Raw genomic sequence first — 25,163 nt, 5'->3', positions numbered from 1 at the left:
GGATTTTACACCTTTAATAGAATAGTGAGCACAGCAGCAACAATCATTTGTGAGTATTTACTATAGACTGTGTATCTTTCTAATTTTTTTGTGTCGGATTCCAGGAAAAAGGCCTGGGCTGCGGCCACAGTGGGCGTGGCCCCCCGGCCGGGCCGCCCCTCCAGGACCCCCGACGGGGCCCTGCGCTCCTGGCGGCTCCCTCCCCCGCCGCCCCGCTCCCTCCCGGAAGGCCTCGGGGCAGAGCGGTCCCACCCATTGCGCGCTGAAGAGAGCCCGCGTTTCCTCAGAGCTGGAACTCCCGGCTCAGGCGGGGTCTCTTCCCTCCGCCTTCACGGAACTGCCCCGGAGCCCGAGGGGAGGGCGACCTCACTGAGGCTGCCGGCTCTGGAGGTTTCCCGGCGGCCGAAGCCATGACAGTCGCGGGGACGGCGGGCCGGGTAAGTGGGCGCCGACCCTCCGCCTGGTCCGGTGCCCGGGCTGCAGCACAAGACCAGCTTCTGAGGGGCAGGGGTTCGCTGCCACCCGCCACTGCTGTGCAGAAAGAGCGGCCTCCAGCGTCTGGTCCCCGGGAACTTCGGTCCGTCCTCTCACCCCTGCCCTCGTCCTGGCTCTCGAGGCCTGGTGGGCGTGAGGAGGGGGTCGGCCTGAGCGTCCTGAGGGGAAACGGGGCAAGGGAGGCGCAGGGTCCGGCTGCAGCGTCAGCGCCCCTCTTCCCGACTGCGGGAAAGCGGCTGAAAACTCCTCCCGAGGCGCGCAGGCCCCTTATTCAGCGGAGTCCCTCTGCGCTCCTTCCTCCCTGAGCTAAAGTACCGGGGGGAGGGGACAGGGCAGGGAACTGGCGCAGGTAATGGGGAACATCAAAAGGTGATTGTTAACTAAGGAAAGCCAGCTCTCCCAAGGTGAGGAATGCGGCGCTTTTCTTTGCCTGGGCTCACTGAATTCCTTCCTTTGATATGCACCTCAGCTCTCTGGGGCCTGCATTCTGTATTTGCATATCCTGAGTGCCTCAGGGCCCGCCGGCTCACATTGGAGGGCTGCAAGGGCTGAAGACGGTGACATCCTTTGTTTACTGATAGGGCAAGAACTATTCCATTTCTCACAAGCTTGAGGGGCAGACAGTGGAAAAAAGTCAGAGAATCTCACTCGGCCTGTACTTTGGTTTACATATAGATAATATTTATACTTAACTGTGCTAATAGAGGTTCTCAAGTCCATTCAACTTGTACTACTGCCCTCTATGTATCAATTTCATCAATATCATAAGATAAATGCCTATAGAATTGACCTAATCCATTTAAATAGGATAATGATTTTTAAAGGAAACATAATAGAAATATAACAACGAAACCTTTACCACTAAAGGCTGGGTCTGGAACACCCTAAATAAATGTTCCATTGTTAAAAGATTGAAAGATGTAGTCAATAGAAATATCAACAAAAATGACAAATAATAAGGGTAGCAGAATGTTGAAATGTTCTATCTTTATCATTAAAGTGGCAGAAAATCATTTATTAGTAGGCACTGGGGGCAGAAGATGCCTGATTTTATATCTGTGTCATATTTGTGCAGTTGTTTCAACAAGTAACTTAAAGACAAAATGGAAAAACAAGGAGGTTTGTGCCTGAGATCATGCTGATGTGAAACCAGGGATGGCCACCTTATGCCAGGTGAGTTAAGTTTACCTGGCAGGTAGACCGCAGAGCTCCTGGGAAGCAAGGGTTGGAATTTTTCTGCTGGGTGCCCCTTAGGTTCTGTGACTTGACTGACTGTGAGTCATGTTTCGGGAAAGACCTGATCACAGGAAAAGGGTGGGAATAGAGTGATTTGGGGAGCAGCTAACAACATTCATCACAGCTCACGGCCTGAATGAATTTGAAAGAAACAGGAAAACAAATGCTTCTTATGGAATCAGAGAATGTGAGGGCTGGACAATCCCAGAAAATGAGGAACACCCATCCCATTTTCCAGATGACAAAACAGAGGTCCAGAAAGGTGAAATCCCTCACCCAAGTTGCACCCGTCTCTCCTCCCCACTACGTGGTTCATGAAAGCAGGACTCTTCCTGTCTTGATCACTGCTGAACCCCAAAAAGGGCCAGGCATCTAGCAGCTGCTCCAAAAATGTGGGTTGACTGTAGGAACAATGCTATTTCTTTCTTTCTCACTCTTCTTCAGGATTGTGCCAAGAACTCCCCAGGTTGCAATGTAATTCGATAAATGTAAATATTAATTGAGTTTTGTTGTGATGAGGACTTAGGCTTTGAAGGTAACAGACTTGGTTCAGATCTTGGTTCTGCCACTCCATAGCTGTTTGGCTTTGGGAAAATTACTAAACCTCTCTGAGATTATTTCCTCCTTTGTAAAGTGGGGATAAATCTATCTGAGCCAGCAGAGCACCTGCATGAGAGATGTGCACTAAATATGGGTCTTTCTCACTCTCCTACGCCATCTCTCTGTTCTTCCCAGAGAAGCTGTACAGAAGGATATAGTACTTTTGTTTCAAATAGTTAACTAATTAATTAATTAATTTGTTTTTGGCTGCGTTGGGTCTTCGTTGCTATGCGCAGGCTTTCTCTAGTTGCGGCAAGCGGGGGCCACTCTTTGTTGCGGTGCGCGGGCTTCTCATTGCGGTGGCTTCTCTTGCTGCGCTTGTTGTGGAGCACCGGTTCTAGGTGCGCGGATTTCAGTAGTTGTGGTCTGCAGGCTCAGTAGTTGTGGCCCATGGGCTTAGCTGCTGTGCGGCATGTGGGATCTTCCCTGACCAGGGCTCCAACCCATGTCCCCTGCCTTGGCAGGCAGATTCTTAACCACTGCGCCACCAGGGAAGTCCGATATAGTACTTTTTAAAGAGGGGTTTGAATTTATTTCAGATTGTGTACATTTTTCTTGTAGAAAAGATTATTCCACTATAGAAACATAAACACGCAAATCCACTCCAAATGCAGTATTCTATGGTTTAGATATTATCAGTCACATTTTATAAGTAATTGGGCAAATGCCAAAGCACTAGGTAATGGGGCGTAAGAAGACTGAAATCTGGGGTGACCCCACCCCAATTTAAAGAGCAGGGTGTGCTTTTCAAATCCATGTTTCATCTGGTCTTTGTTTCTCATCCATCCTCTGTGTCTGCCTTTCTCAAGAAGGCTCAAATCCTCAGCTTTCACACCCTCCCGGCTGGCTGTGCCCCAGCTCCCGGCCTGGAACCTCTGCGTGCCTGAGTGTGCCTGCTCCCCCTGTGCATCACCAGCTTTGCCAGGGAGCTGCTGTATCGTGCACTGCTTGCTGTACCCAGAGTACCTGGACCCTTCTGGTACATGAAGTGCACCCTCCTCACCATGTGTGCAGCCCATCCCCTTACCTTATATCCTGCCTCTAAGCCAGGCTTGGGGGTGACTACAGTGTGCATTCAGCTGTGTGAGGTGCTGGGATCAAAGTGAAGTTCCCAACTTTTGAAGTGGCAGGCTTGAGGGGCACACAGTGATTTAAAGTCGGGTCACCTGACTTAAAGGGGGGGCTGATTGATTTAAAGCCAAGGCAGCTGACTTAAAGCCTGCATCCCTCAGCTGCAGGACGAGACCAACTTTGGCGGTGCACGGGTTTGCTCCAAGCCAGCACTGCTGTTCAGGTAGAGCTTCCAGCAGCACCTTAGTCCATGGGGACTTGGTCCGTTGTCTTGCCCCTGCCCTCAGAGGGGGTCCACCTGCTCTTCTGGAGGAGAATCAGGGAGGGGGAAGTGCAGAGTCCCGGCTGGAGTTGTGGCACCCCTTGTCTGATGGCCGGGAAGGGCGGCGGGGCTGTGTGGTGTCCTGGGGCTGGACTCACCAGGTCGACTCCGCCTCTCAGCCTCCTGACCTCACCCCACACACCCCACAAGAGTTTCCAATAATATGTAATTGCGCCTTAGGTTCTCGGTCTTCAAACTCATCCCCAGGCTCCCAGGTCCCTTGATTCAGCCAATTCCTCTGTGCTCTTTCTTCTATTAGATACAATCCCAGAGGGAGGGGCTGGGGGATGGGACTGGAGGAATGCCGGCAGCACTGGCCTCAGCTGACTAAAGAGATCTGGGGCCTGCGCTATCACACATGTGCGAGGACCCTTAAGGCGGAATCGAGGGGGCCAGTTAGAGGCAGTCCTTGCTGCCTCAAGTGAGTATGGATCACCGTCGGGTGGGGAGCACGCTGACCCCTGAGAAGTACTGTTAGGAGGATGTGTTCCTCCCTCGGCTTCAAGGACGTGGGTGAGCTTCAGGGCTCCAGTTCCCCTCCAGGCCTCCAGGTCCGACTGCACCTCAGCAGCCTTGCAGACCTCGCTTCCTGTCCCAGAGCTTGCCAGGCTCCAGGAAGTATCCAGACTGCAGAGATGGTGCCTGAGCGCTCCAGCTTAAGAAGTGCTGTCCCTGGGGACCCAACAGTGGAGGGAGGAAGGGGGAAGGGAGTAGGGGGGTTGGGTAGGGAGGGGTGGCTGCCCTGGGAGACTTTGAGAGAGAAATATCCACCCCCACACCCCCTGCCCCCTGCAACTGACCCATTGATGCCATAGGATCTCAGGGCCTTTTAGTCAGAGATGCCTCTGCTTCTTTACTCCTGTGTTCAAAACTATGCAAAACCAACTCTTCATCCTCTTGCTGCCTTGCCAGGACTTTTAAAGCACTGTTCTTTTGAAGCACTCGTTCCCTAAACTGCAGTTTGGAGCTGTCCCAGCTATTTAAAAGTGTTCCCCTTAAACTGAGACTAAATCCTACTCTTTTGGAAAAACGACCTTCACTTCAGGGGAGATCGTCTTTTCTGCACATTCCTTCCTTCTACTGTCCTCTTAAGAACCCCTGTGCTCAAAGAGCTTGGTGATTTATTTTTTGCTTGATGTCTAAAAGAAACCTTCCCCATGCACCCCAAAAAGCTTTCCTGGAACATAGGTGTTTCAAAACTATGACAGTGTTTTGCAGTTAGTATACCCTGGGTAGACTGCCTAGCAATCCCTCCAAGAGTCAGAGGTGAGCAACACCTTTACTTATTTGATGGGATGCCCTTCAAGTTTAGGAAGTTTCCATTCTTAGGACCCAGTAGATAAGACAGAGCCCTGGATGGCTGTGGCTGTGATTAGATAACTTCTGATGATTTTATTTCCCGTACTGAGCTGCTGCTTCTAGGTTAAATTCATTTTATTACCTGTCCATTTTTAAAGAAAGACTGACACAGTCACTGTAATGGGTCAGGAGTCTGAGCTCAGGGTTGCTCAAAGGTACTCACAGGGAGGAAGTTGGATAAAAATAGGTGGGTAAAATAGGAGGGTTGGCAAGTACAGCCAGGACACCTGTGTTCATCGTGCATACGAATAAAGGCCAGAATCTCCTCATTTATCTCTGGTGGGAAGTTCTGATGGTTTCACAGGATAAAACTCAGATCATATTCAAACTAGGAGATTTCCCCTGAGCATAAAAGGAAATATCCATCCCTAGCAGGAGTCGCTGCAGAGGAATAAAGACGCAGATGTAGAGAAGGGTCTTGAGGACACAGGGAGGGCGAAGGGTAAGCTGGGATGAAGTGAGAGACTGGCATGGACATATATACACTACCAAAGGTGAAATAGATGGCTAGTGGGAAGCAGCTGCATATAGCACAGGGAGATCAGCTCAGTGCTTTGTGACCACCTAGAGGGGTAGTATAAGGAGGGTGGGAGGGAGACGCAAGAGGGAGGGGATATGGGGATATATGTATACGAATAGCTGATTCACTTTGTTATACAGCAGAAGCTAACACATCATGGTAAAGCAATTATACTCCAATAAAGATGTTAACCACAACAACAACAACAACAACAACAAAACACCAAAAAAACTAAGTCAATCTAGCCAACGGAGACGTTGTATGTGTTTACAGTTCAAAAAATCCAGAAGAGAATCCTTTATTCTGTATGCAATGAATGGTCCATTCGAAAAGAAAAAAAAACTTTCTAAAACGTTGTTTGTCCATTTATTGTTCAGAACATCATTTATATACCTCTGCATTTCTTACTATTCAAAGCCAAGTCACGTGAGTTACAGGGAAAGGGCTGATTGATTTAAAGTTGGGTCATGTGATTTAAAACCCAGTGGCAGCTGATTGATTTAAACCCCGGTCATATGACATGAGGAGAGGGTGCTAAAACCTGCTTTTTCATCTCTGGCTCAGAATATCATATTTATAACTTGGTTTTTCTTAGGATTTAGAAAACTTGAGATGTGTCTCCTTGGAATCATCAGGAGAAAAATACAATATTTCAGGTTCATTCTTGAAACCAACTTCTCACGGTTAAGGTGTATTGACTAAAAGATCTTCCTTCTTCAAGAGATTCCAAACCTCTGTAAGTCACTTCATTGTAATTGGAGAAAAAAGAAGAATGAAATCAGGCCAGCAGCTGCGGGAGGCCAAGGCAGCCCCCAGGACTAGGGAAGGAGGAGGAGGAAGGGCTGAGAGTTGCCATTAGAGCAGACAACCTCCAGAGGGCGCTGAAGCACTGGCAGAGTCCACCTGCCACTCCCAGTTTGGCACTGCAGGGTCAGATTTGGGTTTGGATATGGGGTTGCTGTAACCCCAAGGAGGTGAGCAGAGAGGAGGAGTTGATTACCGGTCTCCTCTGACTCTCTGGCCCAAATTGCCTGGCTTCAGAGGGGGGACAGAGTTTTGCTTTCAGCAACTGATGGGGCACTTCCAGGCTGGTCGGGTTGCCCAGTGGCCCGACAGCCTGACAGGCTGACGGCGGTGTGACCGCCCTTTGTCTCTCCAGAATCTGTACATCAGGAGGTGCATGGTTGCGGGATCCCATTCACCGCCACCACCACCGCCCCCCCTCCCCCCCATGGGGTATGGCACCTTCCCTGGCTGTACCCTATGATCACCAGGTACTTGAAATGAATGCAAGTTTTTTGACTTCAAGGAAAAGCTCACATAACCGCTTCTGCCTCATAATGTGTGGGATTTACTATAATGGAAGGACATTATAAAGAACAGGTAGAAAACTCACCTGTTGGTCTCCATGTAGGAGTTTATTTTGTATGAATCCCTCCTACATGAGTAGATAGCAGAGGTTTATTTTTGTTCCCGTGTGTGTAGTTGTGGCAGAGGATGTAGGTGTGGTGATTTGAAGCCCTCAAAAAATATTCTCAGAACTCTCAAGACTCCTCTTGATTGGAAGGAACCGAAAGAGACATTGAAAAGGAGGAAAAGAAAGGGAGGAGGGAGAAAGAATGACTGTTTCTCAGTAAATTCACCTTCCTGGTTGATTGTTCTGTCTTCTCATTTCTTTTAACTTCTATGTATGTCTAATGGAATAATGTAGAAAGGCTGATTTTTATGCTTTAAAAGATTTTACATCACAAAGAACCTAGAAGTGGCTAACAGAACTTATTCAAATCAATTTTAGATAGACACTTTGGTATTAAATTTGTATACTAAAAATGGGTTGATCCAAATTTTCTCTTTCTTTTTGAGTGAATATTTATAACTTTTTTTGTGGATAATAATTTATCCTAGATATACAAAACTGTGAGAATGGGTACCATTTTTTACCACTTAAATGATTTCTTTTAAATGAAAAGATTGTACACTTTAAATGCCAATGTTTTGTCTTACATGCTGTTTTTTAATTCCTTGATTTCCAAAACTTGTGTTTATTTAATTGATTTCTATCTAATAATCTGTCTCCCCTTTATTGTTTCTTGCTTTATATTTTATTGATCTATAGTTAATTTACATTATTATATTAATCTCAGAGGTACAACATAGTGATTCATAAATGTTTAGGTTCTTCTCCATTTATAGTTATTATAAAAGAGTGGCTATATTCCCCATGCTATACAGTACAATATTGCAGATTATTGATTTTATACATAGGGGATTATACCTCAAAATCTCCTACCACTATTTTGCTCCTCCACCCTATCTCTCCCTGCTGGTAACCACTAGTCTGTTCTTTAATCTGTGAGTCTGTTTTTTTGTTGTTGTTGTTGTTGTATTCAATTTTTTAGATGCCACGTGTAAGTGATAACATACCATGCTTGTTTTCTCTGCAGCTTATTTTACTAAGCATAATACCCTCCACGTCCATCCATGTTCTTGCAAATGGCAAAATTTCATTTTTTGCTGAAATCATCATAAAAACTCTTTTGCATCCACTAACCTATTGAGGAACACTTAGTTTGACTCTATATCTTGGCTATGGCAAATAACACTGTTATGAACATTGGTGTGCAGTTATTTTTTTGAAATAGTGTTTGGTTTTCTTCTGATATACCCAAGAGTGAAATTGCTGGAAATTAGGGTAGTTCTATCTTTCGTTTTTTGTGGAACCCCCATTCTGCTTTCCACAGTAGCTGCACTAATTCACATTCACATCAAGAGTGTACAAGAGTTTCCCTTTCTCCACATTCTCACTAACCTTTCTTATTTGTGATCTTTTTGATGACAGCCATTCTGACAAGACTGAGGTGATATATCTCATAGTTTTGATTTGCATTTTACTGCCGATTAGCTATGTTTAGCATCTTTGTGAGTTCTGGCTGTCTATCTGTATTTTTTCCTTGGAAAAATGTCTATTTAGGTCTTCTCATTTTTTAAAAAAAAAAGATGTTGGGTGTTTTTTTTTTTTTGATATTGAGTTGTATGTGCTGTTTCTGTAGTTTAGATATGAACCCTTGCTTGGTCATCTTTTTGGGGTTAACCTCTTATCACGTGCAAATATTGTCTCTCCTTCAGCAGGTTGTCTTTTCATTTTGTCTTTGGTTTCCTTTGCTGTGCAAAATCTTTTAAGTTTAGTGAAGTCCCATTTGTTTATTTTTGCTTTTGTTTCATTTGCCTTAGTAGCCTGAACCTAAAACTGTTGCAATCATTTATGTTGAAGAATGTTCTGTATTTTCCTCTAGCGGTTTTATGGTTTCTGGTCCTACATTTAGGGCTTTATTCAGCTTTGCGTTTATTTTATATATGGTGTGCTAAAATAATCTAATTTTATTCTTTTCCATGTAGGTGACCAGTTTTCACAGTACCACTTATTGAAGAGACAGTTTTTTCTCCATATTGCCTGCTTTGTCATAAATCAATTAAATATAAGTGTGTGGGCTTATTTCTGGGATCGCTATTCTATTCCAGTGATCTTTGTGTCTGTGTTTGCTCCGGTATGATTCTCTTTGATTACTGTTGCTTTGCAGTATAGTCTGAAGTCAAGGTACGTGATGCCTCCAGCTCTGTTCTTTCTCAAGATTGTTTGGCTATTTGGGGTCTTTGTGTTTCTATACACATTTTAAAATTACTTTTTCAAGTTCTGTGAAAATGCTTTTGTATTCTGATAGGGATTGCATTAAATCTGTAGACTGTCTTTGGTAGTGTGGTTATTTTAACAGTATTAATTCTTCCAGTCCATGCACATGCTATATTTTTCCATCATTTCGTGTTGCCTTCAACTTCTTTCACCAATGGCTGATAGATTTCTGAGCACATGTCTTTTACCTGCTGAGGTGTGTTTATTCCTAGGTATCTTATTCTTTTTGATGTGATTGCATATGGTATCATTTTCTTAATTTTTCTTTCTGACAGTTTGAGTTTTGTTTTCTCTTCTTTTTCTAATTCCTTCAGGTGTAATGTTAGGTGCTTTATTTGATATTTTTCTTGTTTCCTAAGAATAAGCTTGTATCACTATAACTTCCCCCTGTGAACTGCGTTGGCTGTGTCCCATAGATTTTGGATCATTGTGTGTTCATTTTCATTTGTTTTGGGTATTTTTAGAATCCCTCTTTAATTTCTCCAGTGTTCCTTTCTTCCCCTTTTATTCCCTTCATCTGTGATGTGAGGACTATCTTTAATATTATGTTTGGATTTCTTTCAGTTGTGTGTGTGTGTGTGTGTGTGTGTGTGTGATTATTTAAGTTCCTGAGCTCTTAATTTCACATGGACACTACCAACCCTGCATTGTTACTCTCCTCCCCAACAGTTACTGAATTTGACCTTATATTTTACATCTACTTGTTTTGTGTGTCCCTTAACTTCGTATTGTGAATATAGATGATTTTATTACTGTTTTCTTTCATCCTTCCTATTAGCTGTGTCCATGGTTGATTTACTACCTTTGTTGAATATTTGCCTTAACCAATGAGGTTTTTCCTTTTGTAAGTTTCCTTTCCTAATTTTTATGTTTCAGTCATGGCCTTTTCTTTTTCACTTAGAAAAGCCCCTTTAAGATTTCTCATAAAGCTGGTTTGGCGATGCTGAGCTCTTTTAGTTTTGCTTCTCTGTAAAACTTTAGATCTCTCCATCAAATCTGAAGGAGAGCCTTGCTGGGTAGAGTATTTTTGGTTATGGGCTTTTCCCTTTCATGGCTTTAAATATACCATGCCACTCCCTTCTGGCATGCAGAGGTTATCCTGAAAAGTCAGCTGATAACTTTATGCAAGTTCCCATGTTTGTAACTTGTTGCTTTTCCTTTGCTTCTTTTAATAGTGTCTTTTAATCTTTATTTTTATTTTGCCATTTTAATTACAGTGAGTCTTGGTGTGGTCCTCTTTGGGTTGATCCTGTTTTGGCCTTACTGTGTTTACTGGACTTGGATGTCTGTTTTCTTTCCCAGGTTACAGAAGTTTTCAGCTCGTATGTCTTCAGGTATGTTCTACACTGCTTTTTCTTCCCCTTTTGCTTCTGGGACCAGTATAATGCAAATATTAGTACACTTGATGTTGTTTCACAAGTCTGTTCAACTTTCCTCATTTCATTTTAATCTGTTGTTTTACCGTTCATCTTCAGTGATTGCCAGTACTCTGTCCGTCAGTTTTCTGATTCATTCCTCTGTATCATTTAGTCTACAGTAGTTTTCTTTTAGCGTATTTTTCATTTCAGTTATGGCATTCCTCATCTCTGTTTTGTTGTTCTTTAATGGTCTAACTCTTTTTTAAAAACGTCTAACTTCTTGCTCTGGTCGTCCATTCTTCTCCTGAGTTCTTTGATCACCTTTACAGTCCTTACCTTGAACTCTTTCTTGAATAGATTGGTTATCTCCACTTCACTTAGATCTTCTTCTGGGTTCTTATCTTGTTCCTTCATTTGGATCGTGTTTCTGTGTCACCTCATTTTTGCTTAACTTGCTGTTTTTATTGCTATGTATGTAGTAGGTTCGTTACATTTCCTGACCTTGGAAAAATGGCCATTTGTAGGAGAGGTCCTATGTGTCCCAGTAGCCCACTGTGCCCTGGTCACTAGAACTATATGTTCTAGGTGTACCCCCTATGTGGGCTGCTTGGGGTCTTCTGTTGTGGTGGGCTGACTACTGTGGGTAGTCTGGTAGGCTTGGCTGTCCCCAGAATGCTTGTTTGCCAGGCTCTGCCTTGTATGGAGGCTGTCTGTGCTGCTTGGTGAGACTAAAGCACAAAGCAGGTGGATGCACAACTCTGGGGGACACCAAATCTAGTGCTGGTTCACTTATGGGTAGAACTGCAGTCCAGGTGATAATCAGGGCTAGTGCCCAGTCGCTGGTCCTGGGGCTATGCTGGCTACTGGGAGGAAGAGACAGGTTCTGCGTTCTGGCTGCAGGGCCCAGGAGTCGCAGAGTTGGTGTTGGATCACTGTTCCTGACACAGCTCTCTGCAGGGCCGGGGGTATCCCTAATCTTGTGTTGGCATTCTGATGGGCAGGGTCAGGACCCAGCTGCGTCCATGGCTGCTTCTGGCTTGCAAGTGAGTGTTCTGGTCACACGGGCTGCTGGGCTGTGGTATTCCTGGAGCTGGTGTGTGCCTGTTGGTGTAAGAGGCTGATCCCAATGCTAGAGCAGGTTTGCTGTTGGGTAGGTCCAAGCTCCATCCAGTCCCTGTGCAGTAATCTCCTGCCGAAGGTGAGGCTGACTCCAAGGCCACAGCACGCTCACTTGTCAGAGGGGCCGGGGACTCTGGGGCTGGTGCCTGTCCACTGAGGTGTGGAGGCTGGTCCTGGGGCTTTTGGTGGCTGGGCCCATGTCCAGGGGAAGCTGTGCATTGAGAGGGTCTGAAGGCAGCCTGTTTGCTAGTGGATGGGGCTATGCCCCTGCTCAGTTAGTGGCTTGGCCTGCAGCATCCTAGTACTTGTGTCTGTAGTCTGGTGGAAATGGGTAGGGCTAGGTCCTGAGGCTAAAAAGATAGAGGGAGGATTCTGAAATTATGCTTGCTGGTACCAGTGTCCACGAGGTAGAAGGAGCTCCCCCAAATGGCTGCTGCCAGTGTCTTTGTCCCTAAGGCTGTGCTGTAGTTGCCTCTTGCCTCTCTGGGAGACTCTCCAAGATCAGGAGGTAGGTGTGACCCAGGATCCTTTCAAAAAAAAATGACTGCTTCTGTTCTGATTCTCGGATCATGTGGGATTTTGTGAGCCTCTTTTAAGAGTAGAATCTCTATTTCCCACATCCCTCTGGCTCTCTGGAAAATAAACACTACGTGTCTTCAAAGCCCAACTTTCTAGGAACTCTTCTTTCCAGCACAGGATCCCTGGGCTTGGGAGCCTGATGTTGAGTTCATACCCCTGGCTACCTGGGAGCACCTCTGAAATTGTAATTATTCACCCATTTTTGGCCACCCACCTGGTGCTATGGGTCTTGACTCTGTTGAGATTTTGCCCTTCCTTCCTGTCTTGTCGACGTGCCTTCCTTATGTCTTTAGCTGTAAAACATCTTTTATGTTAGGTCCTGGCCTTTTTCATCAACTGCTGCTCTGTAAAGAGTTGTGATTTTGGTGTGCCCATGAGAGGCATCAAGCTCTGGGTCTTTGAATGTTACCATCTTGGACAATCTCTCCACTTCATTCTTAAATCATATTATTTAATTTTTCTTAGTATCTTATTTGATTAGCGACAGTTTGAAATTTATTATCACTCATGTTTACTTCGCCTGTTTAAAAAAAATGAATAGTGCATTCATTCATTTTGAAATGAAGGTAGTGACCTGTGAATTTCCATACCTCAAAAATCAAGGATAGGATAAAAGCCTTTTCTACCTGTGTTACCCTCAAACTCTGCACCCCACCCCAGCCTGGGGATTAACCTCTTGCACCCATGCTCACCTGTGTTTGGACCGTTAACCATCATTGCATCTGTATGTGTGTTGACAAAGTGAACTCTAGTCTTTGCAGTTTTTGTGTTTTGTTTTTTGGTTTAGGGAACAGTCCTACTATGAATGTACATTTACTGGTCTGCTGAAGTTCATATATAAACCTGTCAAGCACATTACCAGAACTGGAATGGCTTGTATATACACTTTGATAAATTTTAGAGACAATGGTAGAACAGAAGTTAATTGTATTTCAAATGCCACAATATTCTCACACCATGAAAACCCTTCCCTTTTTAATATATTTGTGTGTAGTTTATCTTTATGCCCATACTGTATTTCCCAGAGATGGGTAAGTGTTATGTTTCTTGCTGGCACATTTACCATATTGTTCAAAGTCAGGCGTTTAGTGGTTTTAGCATGATCATGTTTCCATGAACTCGCAAATACAAGATCTTTTCTCACACTGTCTTTTACTCCCTGCTGTTTTATATTGCCCTCCTAATTCTCAGTCCTGGTCTTTCTTCATGTTCTTCATCAACCTGGATAGGTTATACTATTTTCTCCCTTATTCAAGACCAATAGAATAGAATAGAACACCCAGAAATAAACCCTGATATATGGCCAAATGATTTTTGACAAGTTGCCGAGAATTTTCAAAGTAGAAAGGATAGTCTTTTCAACCAATGGTGCTGAGAAGTCTTGTTGTCAACATGCAAAAGAAGGAAGATGGACCCTTACCTAACATCATATGCAAAAATTAATGAAAACATATCAAGAAACTAAATATGAGACCTAATAAAATAAAAAGTCTTAGAAGAAGACACAGGACAAGAGCTTAATGACATTGGATTTGGCATTGTTTTCCTCAATATGAAACGAAGGAACAACAAAGGTACAGCTAACAAAAAAATAAACAATTTGCAGTACATAATTTTAAAAAAAATGTGTATCAAAGAAATGTAAACAGAATAAAATGGCAACCCACAAGATGGGAGAAAATATTTGAAAACCATCTATCTGACAAGAGATTTCTATTCAGAATATACAGAGAACTCCTACAACTCAACAAAAAGCGAACACCCTGATTCAAAAATGGATAAAATACTTGAATAGATGGTTCTTCAAAAAGATGTACAAATGACTAAGCACTTGAATAGATGCTCCATATCACTAAATGCATGTTTATATATTTGTGTGCATGCATACACACACAAGCACACACACACATACAGAAGCAGAAAACAAGTATTGGTGAGGATGTGAGGGAGCTGGAACCATTGTGTTATGTCAGTGGGAATGTAGAATGATACAGCTGCTTTGCAAAAGAGTAAGGCAATTTTTCAGATATTGAAAAATAGAATTACTACGTGATCCAGGAATTTTCCTATGAGGTATACCCAGAGGAATTGAAATCAGGGTCTTAAAGAAATATTTGTACTCCAGTGTTTAGAGCAGTAGTAATCACAGTAGCTAAAATATGGAAGCAACCTAAGTGTTCATCCACTAGTTCCTGGATAAGCAAAGTGTGGTATACCTATATAATCCAATATTATTCAGTCTTAAGAAGTAAAAGATCTAGGAATATTCTACAACATGGATGAATCTTGAGGAAATTTAGCTACCCAAAATGCCATTTTTGTGACGTTTAGTGAGTCATAACAATACAACTACTTATTTCAATTATATGGGGTACTTAGTGTCATCAAAACCATAGAAATTGGGAAGGTAATGATGCTTTTCAGGTGGTTATGGAACAAAAAGGAAAGTTATGTTTAAAGGATATAGAGTTACAGTTTTAAAACGTAGAAAAGAATTAGAAAGATAAATGGTGATGTTGATCACCCAATAATATGAATGTATTTAATATCACTGAATGGTGCACTTTATAATAATTAACATGTTATATTTTATGTTATTTGATTTTACCAACATACAAAATTGGGAAAGAATGTAATATCAGGAAAGGGAGTGGACCTGGGATAGAGCAGAGAGTAATCAGAAGGGGGAGACACTGCATGTGTTGAAGAAGAAGAACTGAGAGTCTTCATTGGCCAGAAGAGACTTTATTAAAAAAAAAATTACTCTGAGGGTGTATTAAATAGATATCTATGGGTGTACTGCTATCTCCCATGGGTTATCTTAAAGAGTCTTTAGTAAAGTCCATAAGCCTTGCTGAGGCTTTTTTAAAAACTGGATTCCCTATGAGATAATTAGAGGGTGGTACTTAAGTCTACGTCTAGGTTGACAGATTTTGCAGGGAAGACGAACTTGAGAAGAGTGGAGGTCCTGAGAGTGTAAGTACATGGAAATTAGCAAAAATAATAATAAAGGGAATTAGGAAAACTTTGGACTTCGAAGGTCATGTATTACTGAGTCAGACCTGAGGTTTCTAAGGAGTTATATACACAGTTGCTATTTGGATTACTTGTTGATAAAGATAAGTGGAAAAACTAGAGTCGTTTCCAAGTGTAGGTAAGTTATAATGAGAGGATGGAGGTGGAAATTAGGGAGGCCCAGAGAAAAGTGGGAAGGTCATATTGGCCCAAGATGGTGGTAATATCCAGCAGAACAGATGGTAGGGCAGACTCTGGATTCATCTTTTATATTTCGGCTCCCCACCTCATCCTTAATAATTCTTTGGGAATATTTCACTTCTCTGTGATGCAGGTACAGAATTCGAGTGAGGAGACTACACCCTCAGTGTTCAGCTGTCTGAGTCCTCAGTGTGCTTCAAATGATGGAGAACTATTGCTTCTTTATGAGAAGAGTTAGTACCTCGTAGCTAAGCTTAAGCTGGAGCTTATGTAATATTGATTCCATTTTATATATACTGTTGGCATGGAGGTTCCTCCTCCTCTTTTCTTGACCATTATGAAATGAATCTATATTTCTCAATATTTGGATATATCAGATAAATACATTAAGTAAAGGAATCTTATATATTGGTCCCTGTATAGTTTGTTCTTTCTTGTTTCTCTTTTACCTTTACTAAATTAGCACAGGGAGAGACCTCGAAATGTTCTAATCAGGAGAGATTAGAACATCATATTTCTAGAGAGGTTGGTTGGACAGAGCAGGGGTCCCAGTGAGAATCAAAGCTTCTGTTTCTACTTGGAAGTGTACCTATATAGAGTAGAGGGCTCCAGGAAATATCCTAGAATATTCCCATGTCCCTGCAGGAGCTCATTAAGAGAGGCAGGATCTGTACCAGATCAGTGTACTATGACATGTTTGTCAGTCATCTGATGTGAGATTCTCAGAGCCAGTCCCACGTGGTAGGGCTGAGTGCAGAGTGATGAAGAACCTGTGAAAGCCTTTGATTTCATGTTAAAGATGAAGCTCTGATTTCAGGGAGAATTTTCTTACCTGACTGAATGCCACCCTTCTGTGGGGATGAGATTCTGTGCTTTTCCCCTGTTGATGACCACTTACTGAAAATCATTAGAGGATCCTGTCTAGAAAGCATTCTTTATTTAATTTCTTAAAGAAGAAAACATAGAAAATATTTTTATCCACTTTCAAATCGAGGATCAAGGGGAATGACATCAGTGAAAATGTCAGAGTAGGGAGCTCTGGCTTGTGTCCATCCCCAGAAACACTGACATACGTGGTAAAACCTGTCAAAATGATCTTATCAACACATGTAAGTTTTCTTTCCTTTTCGCCCTGTAGATTTATCTTTCGTTGAAACTTTACTTACTACAGGATGTGGAGGATTAACAAGGAAGTAGAAACTGTATTTCCTGATGAGAGAATCACTAAGTCACATTAGATGTTCTGAGCTCTGCGTTACTCACCGTGACTCTAATTAAAACAAACAAACAAACACTTTTTTTTTTGGTAAGTCAGTTCTGACATTTCCTCGTTAAAGACAAGGTAACAGATACAGACTTACATCTACCAGAATTGAACAAACTTTTGATTGTACCTGTGTTGAACATATGAGCATGACCTGCTACAAATCTTCATTATACTTATTGCCACAACGGACAAATTCCTCTTTTCCACTCCTGATATGTTGCATGTAAGAAATTCATAGGTCACTAACCCCAGCTGGTCACAGGTAAACTCTGCCACATGGATTACTGCATGTTTTCCTGCTGGAAGACCACACATTCTCAAGGATCATGCCTGCAGAGTATCTGGGCTCTTCTTTTCTTCTGGATAAAGGTTAGATCATCACCTAATTTTATGAGAAATATATAAATTGTATTTGCATATTCTTCAGGTTTTTATTTATCCATTCTCTTTCAAGTCCTAAGTGCAAATATTAAAGTGATTTCCAAGAGGGTGGTAAATAAGACAGCTACATTTATGCTCCAAAATTAGCAATAAATCATAATACAATTGTGAATGCATTAATGTGTGATTAATATGTAGATATTTATGTAAATGCAAGTTTAATAATGCTTTGTGGAGAGCTTCAGAATCTAGGTATTAAAAAAAAAGAAGAAGGAGTTCTTGAAACTCTCAGGGATTTATAGTGAAGTCTTTGTGTCTATAAATATCATTCTGAAATAATGCATATTCTCAGAAATAAACTAGGCATAACATTGTAGGAAAAAACTTCATGAAATGAAAGAGCATGTGAGATGGCCATACAAGAAAAAGAATATTCTCAGAGAATAATGAACAGTGTGGAGTTCAGCAGAAGGGTCATACACATTCAGAGATGAAAACTTTGGAGACCCTAATTGTGAGTTCCTCATATTTCATCTTTGGAGACACGGTAGTCATTTGAAATATGATGTTATAAGATGACGTTAACATACTTAAATACTTTCGTTTAGAAATGACCACTTAGAACCAGAGTAAATGAAAGAGAACACAAAATTATGTTTATGTTGATTTTTAAAGACCTCAGGTGAGTGCTGATAATTTAAAAATACATGATGTCTTTCACTGCAAAGTAAAGGAGCTGTTACATTGGAGGATTACTGGACTGTATGTCAATATTATGACACAGTATGAGTGTGTTTCGTGTTTGGTAATTGCAATCATTGTTGCTTTTGTTGTGGTCATCCATTGACAGTGCTTGGTGTCAGTTGATTTATCTCTTGTAAAAATAAAATACAGTCTGTGTGTGTGTGAAAAAAACATACATGATGTCTTGACTAAAGTTGTATGGAATTTGAGATCTGGAAAAAAGCATTTCTTTTCTGTAATGCTAGGATGCTAATTGGACAGTTTTGCAAGAAAGAGATTTCAGGATGCAAATCTCGTGTCTCTAATGTGGGAAGTCAGTTCATGGCGGAACATTCTATTAAACTTGTGTGAGTGGAGAAATATTTCTTTGGAAGGAAGAGGTCAAGAATCCCTTTTTAAGAGTTAATGGTTTATAGTATACCGAATGAGCAAAATGGCTATTTCTGAACTTTAGAAAAAAATAATATAGTTTTTCTGCATTTATAACATGAAGCTGATGTAAAATATCAAAAATTCTTTATTTTGAAAAGCAATGTAATCAATTTGACACAATTCATATATATTGAACCTGTGGTACACACACACACAGTAAAACTTACATTCAGAAAACTGTTTGCACTTAAGAAATATTTTCAAGTGTAGTTGATTTACAATGTTGTGGGTTTTTAAAATACATGTTTATTGGAGTATACTTACTTTATAACACTGTATTAGTTTCTGTTTTACAACAAAGTGAATCAGCTATATATATACATATATTCCCCATATCCCCCCCTCTTGAGCCTCCCTCCCACACTCCCTATCCCACCCCTCTGGGGGACATAAAGTACCGAGCTGATCTCCCTGTGCTATGCGGCAGCTTACCACTAGCTATTTTACATTTGGTAGTGTATATATGTCAGTGCTACTCTCTCACTACGTCCCTGTCTCCCCTTGCCCCCTGTGTCCTTAAGTCCGTTCTCTACATCTGTGTCTTTATTCCTGCCCTGTCACTAGGTTCGTCAGTACCATTTTTCTAGATTCCATATATATGTGTTAGCGTACGGTATTTGTTTTTCTCTTTCTGACTTACTTCACTCTGTATGACAGACTCTAGGTCCAACCACCTCACTGCAAATAACTCAATTTTGTTCCTTTTTATGGCTGAGTAATACTTCATTGTATAGATGTGCCACATCTTCTTTATATATTCATCTGTCGCTGGACATTTAGGTTGCTTCTATGTCCTGGCTATTGTAAATAGTGCTACAGTGAACATTGGGGTACATGTATCTTTTTGAATTATGGTTTTCTCCGGGTATATGCCCAGTAGTGGGATTGCTGGGTCATATGGTAGTTCTATTTTTAGCTTTTAAGGAATCTCCATACTGTTCTCCATAGTGGCTGTATCAGTTTACATTCCCACCAACAGTTCAGGAGGGTTCCCTTTTCTCCACACCCTCTGCAGCCTTTATACATTGCTGTATTAATTTCTGCTGTGCAGCAAAGTGATTCAGTTTTATATCTATCTATATATCTATCTATATCTATATATCTATATATATTCTTTTCCATTATGGTTTATCACAGGATATTGAATATAGTTTCCTGTGCTATACAGTAGGTCTTTGTGGGTTGTCCATCCTATGTAGAATAGTTTGCTTCTGCTATTCCAAAACTCCCAATCTTTCCTTCACTCTCTCCTTGGCAACCACAACTCTCTTTTCTATATCTGTGTGTTTCTTTCTGTTTCGCTGACATGTTCATTTGTGTCCTGTTTTTGATTCCACATATAAGTGATATTATATGGTATTTGTCTTTCTCTCTCCGACTTCCTTCACTTAGTATCATTATCTCTATGTCCATCCATGTTGCTGCAAATGGCATTATTTCAGTCTTTTTTATGTCTGAGTAATATCTATTGTATACGTATACCACACCTTCTTTATACATTCATTTTTCAATGAACATTTAGGTTGTTTCCATGTCTTGGCGGTTATAAATAGTGCTGCTATGAACATAGGGTTTCATGTATCTTTTTGAATTATAGTTTTGTCTAGATATATGTCCAAAAGTGGGATTGCTAGATCATATGGCAACTCTCTTTATAGTTTTTTTGAGGAACCTCCATACTGTTTTCCATAGTGGCTGCACCAACTTACATGGCCACCGACAGTGTAGAAGTGTTCCCTTTTCTCCATACCCACTCCAGCATTTGTTAATTGTAGATTTCTTTTTTAATGATGGCCATTCTGATCAGTGTGAAGTGATACCTCATTGTAATTTGGATTTGCGTTTATCTAATAATTAGTGATGATGAGCATCTTTTCATGTGCCTATTGGCTCTCTGTATGTCTTCTTTGGAGAAATGTTTATTTAGGTCTTCTACCCATTTTTCCATTGAGTTATTTGTTATTTTGTTATTGAGTTGTATGAGCTGTTTGTATAGTTTGGAAATTAAGCCCTTGTCAGTCTCATCATTTGCTAATATTTTCTCCCAGTCCATAGGTTGTATTTTCATTTTGATTATGGTTTCCTTTGTTGTGCAAAAGCTTATAAGATTGATTAGTTCCTGTTTCTTTTTTGCTTTTACAGTAAGTCCCCTACATATGAACAAGTTCTGTTCCAAGAGTGCGTTTGTAAGTCCAATTTGTTTGTAAGTCCAACAAAGTTCGCCTAGGTACCCAACTTACACAGTCGGCTATATGGTATTGTACCGTAATAGGTTTATAATACTTTTCACGCAAACAATACATAAAAAACAAGCACAAAAACAAAGAAAGCATTTTTAATCTTACAGTACAGTAACTTGAAAAGTACAGTAATACAGTACAACAGCTGGGATACTCGGGCTGGCATCGAGGGAACAGGCGAGAAGAGTTACTGATTGGAGGAGGGAGAGGAGGTGGGAGATGGTAGAGGTGAAGGATTATCAGCAGTAGGAGACAGAGGGCAAGCTGCAATTTCACTCATACCTGACGTTGATGGCAAAGGTTCTGGTTCCTTGCTGGATTTAATTCTATCTACCCTCTTTAAAGAATGATCCATTGATGTCTGGGTAGTAGCTCTTTTTTTCTCATCATAGATGACAAGGTAGCACTGGATTGCATTCTGAATGGCTGCTGCCACCTTTGGGTCCCATTCTAGGTTCGGGTCCTGTGTCTCAAAAACTAACAGTGCTTCCTCAAATAACGAAGATTCCCTTGCCATTTTCTGTGTTGTGAATCTCTTCAGTTCTTCAGTTACTTTTTCTTCCTCCTGTCCCTCTTCATCCTTTCTCTGGGCCTCCAATTCCATCAGTAAGCTCCTCATGTTGCACAGCAAGGAGTTCAGCGAAATCGTCCTCTTGCAGATCTAGCTCCAGCTTCTCGCTGAGGTTCACTACGTTGCTGAAGACCTCTTCGGACTTCTGATCTACCTTCTCAAATCCACAAAAATCATGAACAAACTGTGGGCAAAGGTTCTTCCAAACCCCATTCATGGTGACCGCCATACCCTCACACCACGCAAAGTCAATGTTTTTTGTGGTCTTGTAGATGTTATAGTCCTTCCAAAGTTGTCCCTAGGTTGTTCCTGATTTGTCACTTACCTTTACTGCCTGACAAAAAGTGTGACGTAAATAATATTTCTTGAAAGTCGCTATAACGCCCTGGTCCATAGGTTGGATGAGCAACGTAGTATTTGGTGACAGATGCAGTACTTTGACGTTGGGATGAAAGTCATCCATGAATGGGGGGTGGCCCAGAGCATAGTCGAGCAGCAAAAGAATGTTTTGCTGGAACGTCCTTCTCCAAGCAATATTTCTCTACATCTGGGATAAAGTGGTGGCAAAACCAGTCCTGGAACGTGGCCTGTGTAATCCGGGATTTGGGGTTACGCTTCCACACAACAGGAAGAGAGCCCTTGGCTATGTTTTTAAGGGTTCTTGGGTTGTGTGAATGATAAACTAAGAGAGGTTTCAGCTTCAATTCACAGGAAGCATTGCCACCAAACAACAGTTAGCCTATCCTTTGCTGCTTTACAGCCCGGCATCAACTTTTCCTCCTTACTGATGTAACTTCGGTCTGGCATCCTCTTCCAGTACAGTTGTGTCTCATCCACATTAAAAACCTGGTTGGGTAAATGCACACTATCATCAATAATTTCTCAAAGTGTTTCTGGAAGTTCCTGGACAGCTACCCTATCTGCATTTGCTGCCTCTCCACTTACTTTTATGTTGTGAAGGTTGGCTCTAGCCTTGAACGGATGAAACCAGCCATGGCTGGCATTAAAAGATGTGCCCTCTGATTCTTTGCCGTGTTTCTTCTTCAAGTCTTCATAAAGGCTTTTAGCTTTCTCTTGAATCAGCGTTAAGCTGAGCAGGACTCAGCGCTGATGTTGATCCTGCATCCGCACACTGAGAAGTTCCTCCATCTCCTCCATCACTTTTCCATGCTTCTTCGATATTTTGTCAACATCATCGGCCCAGCAGACTTCACATGTTCCATGATCTTGTCCTTGTTCTTTAGATTCGTGCCAATGATTGAATGATTTATGTTATAAGAATGAGCGATGTCTAACATCTTTTTGCCCCGCTCCACTCTCAATTATTTTCACTTTTGTTTGCATCATTATCGCTTGGCACTTCTTAACAGTACCAGCTACATCACCGCTGCTTTTACGCTTGCTTCCAGACATCTTGGCCTTGAAATAAAGGTACTGTACTACTGTACTCTATACAGTACTGTAAAGTACACAAAAGCACAACCACTTATGGAGGATGCACGCACGTGACAATGTATGCCAGACACGTGAACTAATTTACATGATTGGACATGCGAATGGACATTTGCATCTTTGAAAGTTTGCAACTTGAAGGTTCGCATGTAGGTGACTTACTGTATTTGTACTGCCTTGGGAGAACTAGCTAGGAAAACTTTGGTGTGATTTATGTCAGAGAATGTTTTGCTTATGTTCTCTTCTAGGAGTTTTAAGGTGTCCTATCTTATATTTAAGCATATAAGCCTTTTGGAGTTTATTTTTGTGTAAGGAGTGAGGGTATGTTCTGACTTCACTGATTTGCATACAGCTGTCCAACTTTCAAAACACCACTTGCTGAAGAGACTGTCTTTTCCACATTGTATTTTCTTGCCTCCTTTGTCAAAGGTTTGTTGACCATAGGTGTGTGGGTTTTTTTCTGGGCTCTCTATTCCATTCCATTGATCCATGTATCTCTTTCTGTGCCAATACCCTGCGGTTTTGATTACTGTAACTTTGTAGTATTGTCTGAAGTTTAGGAGGATTATGCCTCCTGCTCTGTTCTTTTTCCTCAGGATTGTGTTGACAGTTCTGACTTTTTATGGTTCCAGATACATTTTAGGATGATTTGTTCTAGTTCTGGGAAAATATCCATGGGTAATTTGATAGGGATCACATTAAATCTGTAGATTGCTTTGGGTAGTATGGCCATTTTAACACTATTAATTCTTCCCATTAAAGAGCATGGGATGTCTTTTCATTACTTTGAATCATCTTCAGTTTACTTTACTAATGTTTTGTAGTTCTCAGCATATAAGTCTTTCACCTCCTTGGTGAGGTTTATTGCTAAGTATTTTATTTTTTTGATGCCATTTTAAAAAGGGTTGCTTGTTTACATTCCCTTTCTGATATTTCATTGTTAGTGTAAAGCAATGCAACCAGGGACTTCCCTGGGGGCTCCGTGGTTGAGAATCCACCTGCCAACACAGGGGACACGGGTTTGAGCCCTGGTGCAGGAAGATCTCACATGCCGTGGAGAAACTAAACCTGTGCTCCACAACTACTTAGCCTGCACACTAGAGCCCGTGAGCCACATCTACTGAGCCCGTGTGCCACAACTACTTAAGCCCATGTGCCTAGAGCCTATGCTCCGCAGCAAGAGAAGCCACTGCATTGAGAACCCTGCGCACCACAACAAAGACTATCCCCCAGTGGCCACAACTAGAGAAAGCCCGTGCACGTCAATGAAGATCCAATGCAGCCAAAATGAATTTAAAAGAACAAAAAAAAAGAAAAACCAAGAAATGTAACCAATTTATGTATGTTAATCTTGTATCCTGCTACTTTGCTGAATTTGTTTATCAGTTCTAGTAGTTTCTGTGAGGAATTTTTAGGGTTTCCTTTATATATATTATCATGTCATCTGCATATAATGACAACTTTACCTCTTCCTTTCCAATTTGGTTTGATTTTATTTCTTTTTCTTGTCTGATTGTTGTGGCTAGGACATCCAATACTATGTTGAAGAGAAGACGTGAGAGTGGGCATCCTTGTCTTGTTCCAGATTTTAGTGGGAAGGCTTTCAGCTTATGAACATTGGGTATTATATTGGCTTTGGGTTTGTCATAAATGGCTTTTATTATATTGAGATATATTTCCTCTATACCCACTTTGGTAAGCTTTTTGTGTGTGTGTGTGTTAGTTTCTGCTTTATAACAAAGTGACTCAGCTACAGATATACACACGTTCCCATATCTCCTCCCTCCCGCGTCTCCCTCCCTCCCACCCTCCCCATCCCACCCCCCCAGGCGGTCACAAAGCACCGTGCTGATCTCCCTGTGCTATGCGGCTGCTTCCCACTAGCTATCTATTTTACATTTGGTAGTGTATATATGTCCATGACACTCTCTCATCCTGTCACATCTCACCCCTCCCCCTCCCCATATCCTCAAGTCCATTCTTTAGTAGGTCTGTGTCTTTATTCCCATCTTGCCACTAGGTTCTTCATGGCCTTTTATTTTTTCTTAGATTCCATATATATGTGTTAGCATACTGTATTTGTTTTTCTCTTTCTGACTTACTTCACTCTGTATGACAGACTCTAACTCTATCCACCTCATTACAATACCTCCATATCATTTCTTTTTATGGCTGAGTAATATTCCATTGTATATATGTACCACATCTTCTTTATCCATTCATCCGATGATGGACACTTAGGTTGCTTCCATGTCCTGGCTATTGTAAATAGAGCTGCAATGAACATTTTGGTACATGACTCTTTTTGAATTATGGTTTTCTCAGGGTATATGCCCAGTAGTGGGATTGCTGGGTCGTATGCTAGTTCTATTTTTAGTTTTTTAAGGAACCTCCATACTGTTCTCTATAGTGGCTCTATCAATTTACATTCCCACCAACAGTGCAAGAGTGTTCCCTTTTCTACACACCCTCTCCAGCATTTATTTTTTGTAGATTTTTTGATGATGGCCATT

General features: G+C 41.6%; 1 long non-coding RNA gene across 1 annotated transcript in view; it reads left to right on the top strand.

The window, feature by feature from the left end:
* Nucleotides 1-295: 295 nt before the first annotated feature.
* LOC309659099 overlaps nucleotides 296-25,163 on the top strand; it is a 50,969-nt gene continuing 26,101 nt past the window's right edge. Inside the window, exon 1 of the long non-coding RNA XR_014262588.1 lies at nucleotides 296-437. This is a non-coding gene — a long non-coding RNA (uncharacterized lncRNA). The remainder of the gene's footprint in view (nucleotides 438-25,163) is intronic.

The sequence above is a fragment of the Balaenoptera physalus genome (genome assembly GCF_965194825.1).
Source record: "Balaenoptera physalus genome assembly, contig: SUPER_3_unloc_4, whole genome shotgun sequence".
NCBI classification, from domain to species: domain Eukaryota; kingdom Metazoa; phylum Chordata; class Mammalia; order Artiodactyla; family Balaenopteridae; genus Balaenoptera; species Balaenoptera physalus.
This window is presented reverse-complemented; position numbering and strand designations above follow the sequence as displayed.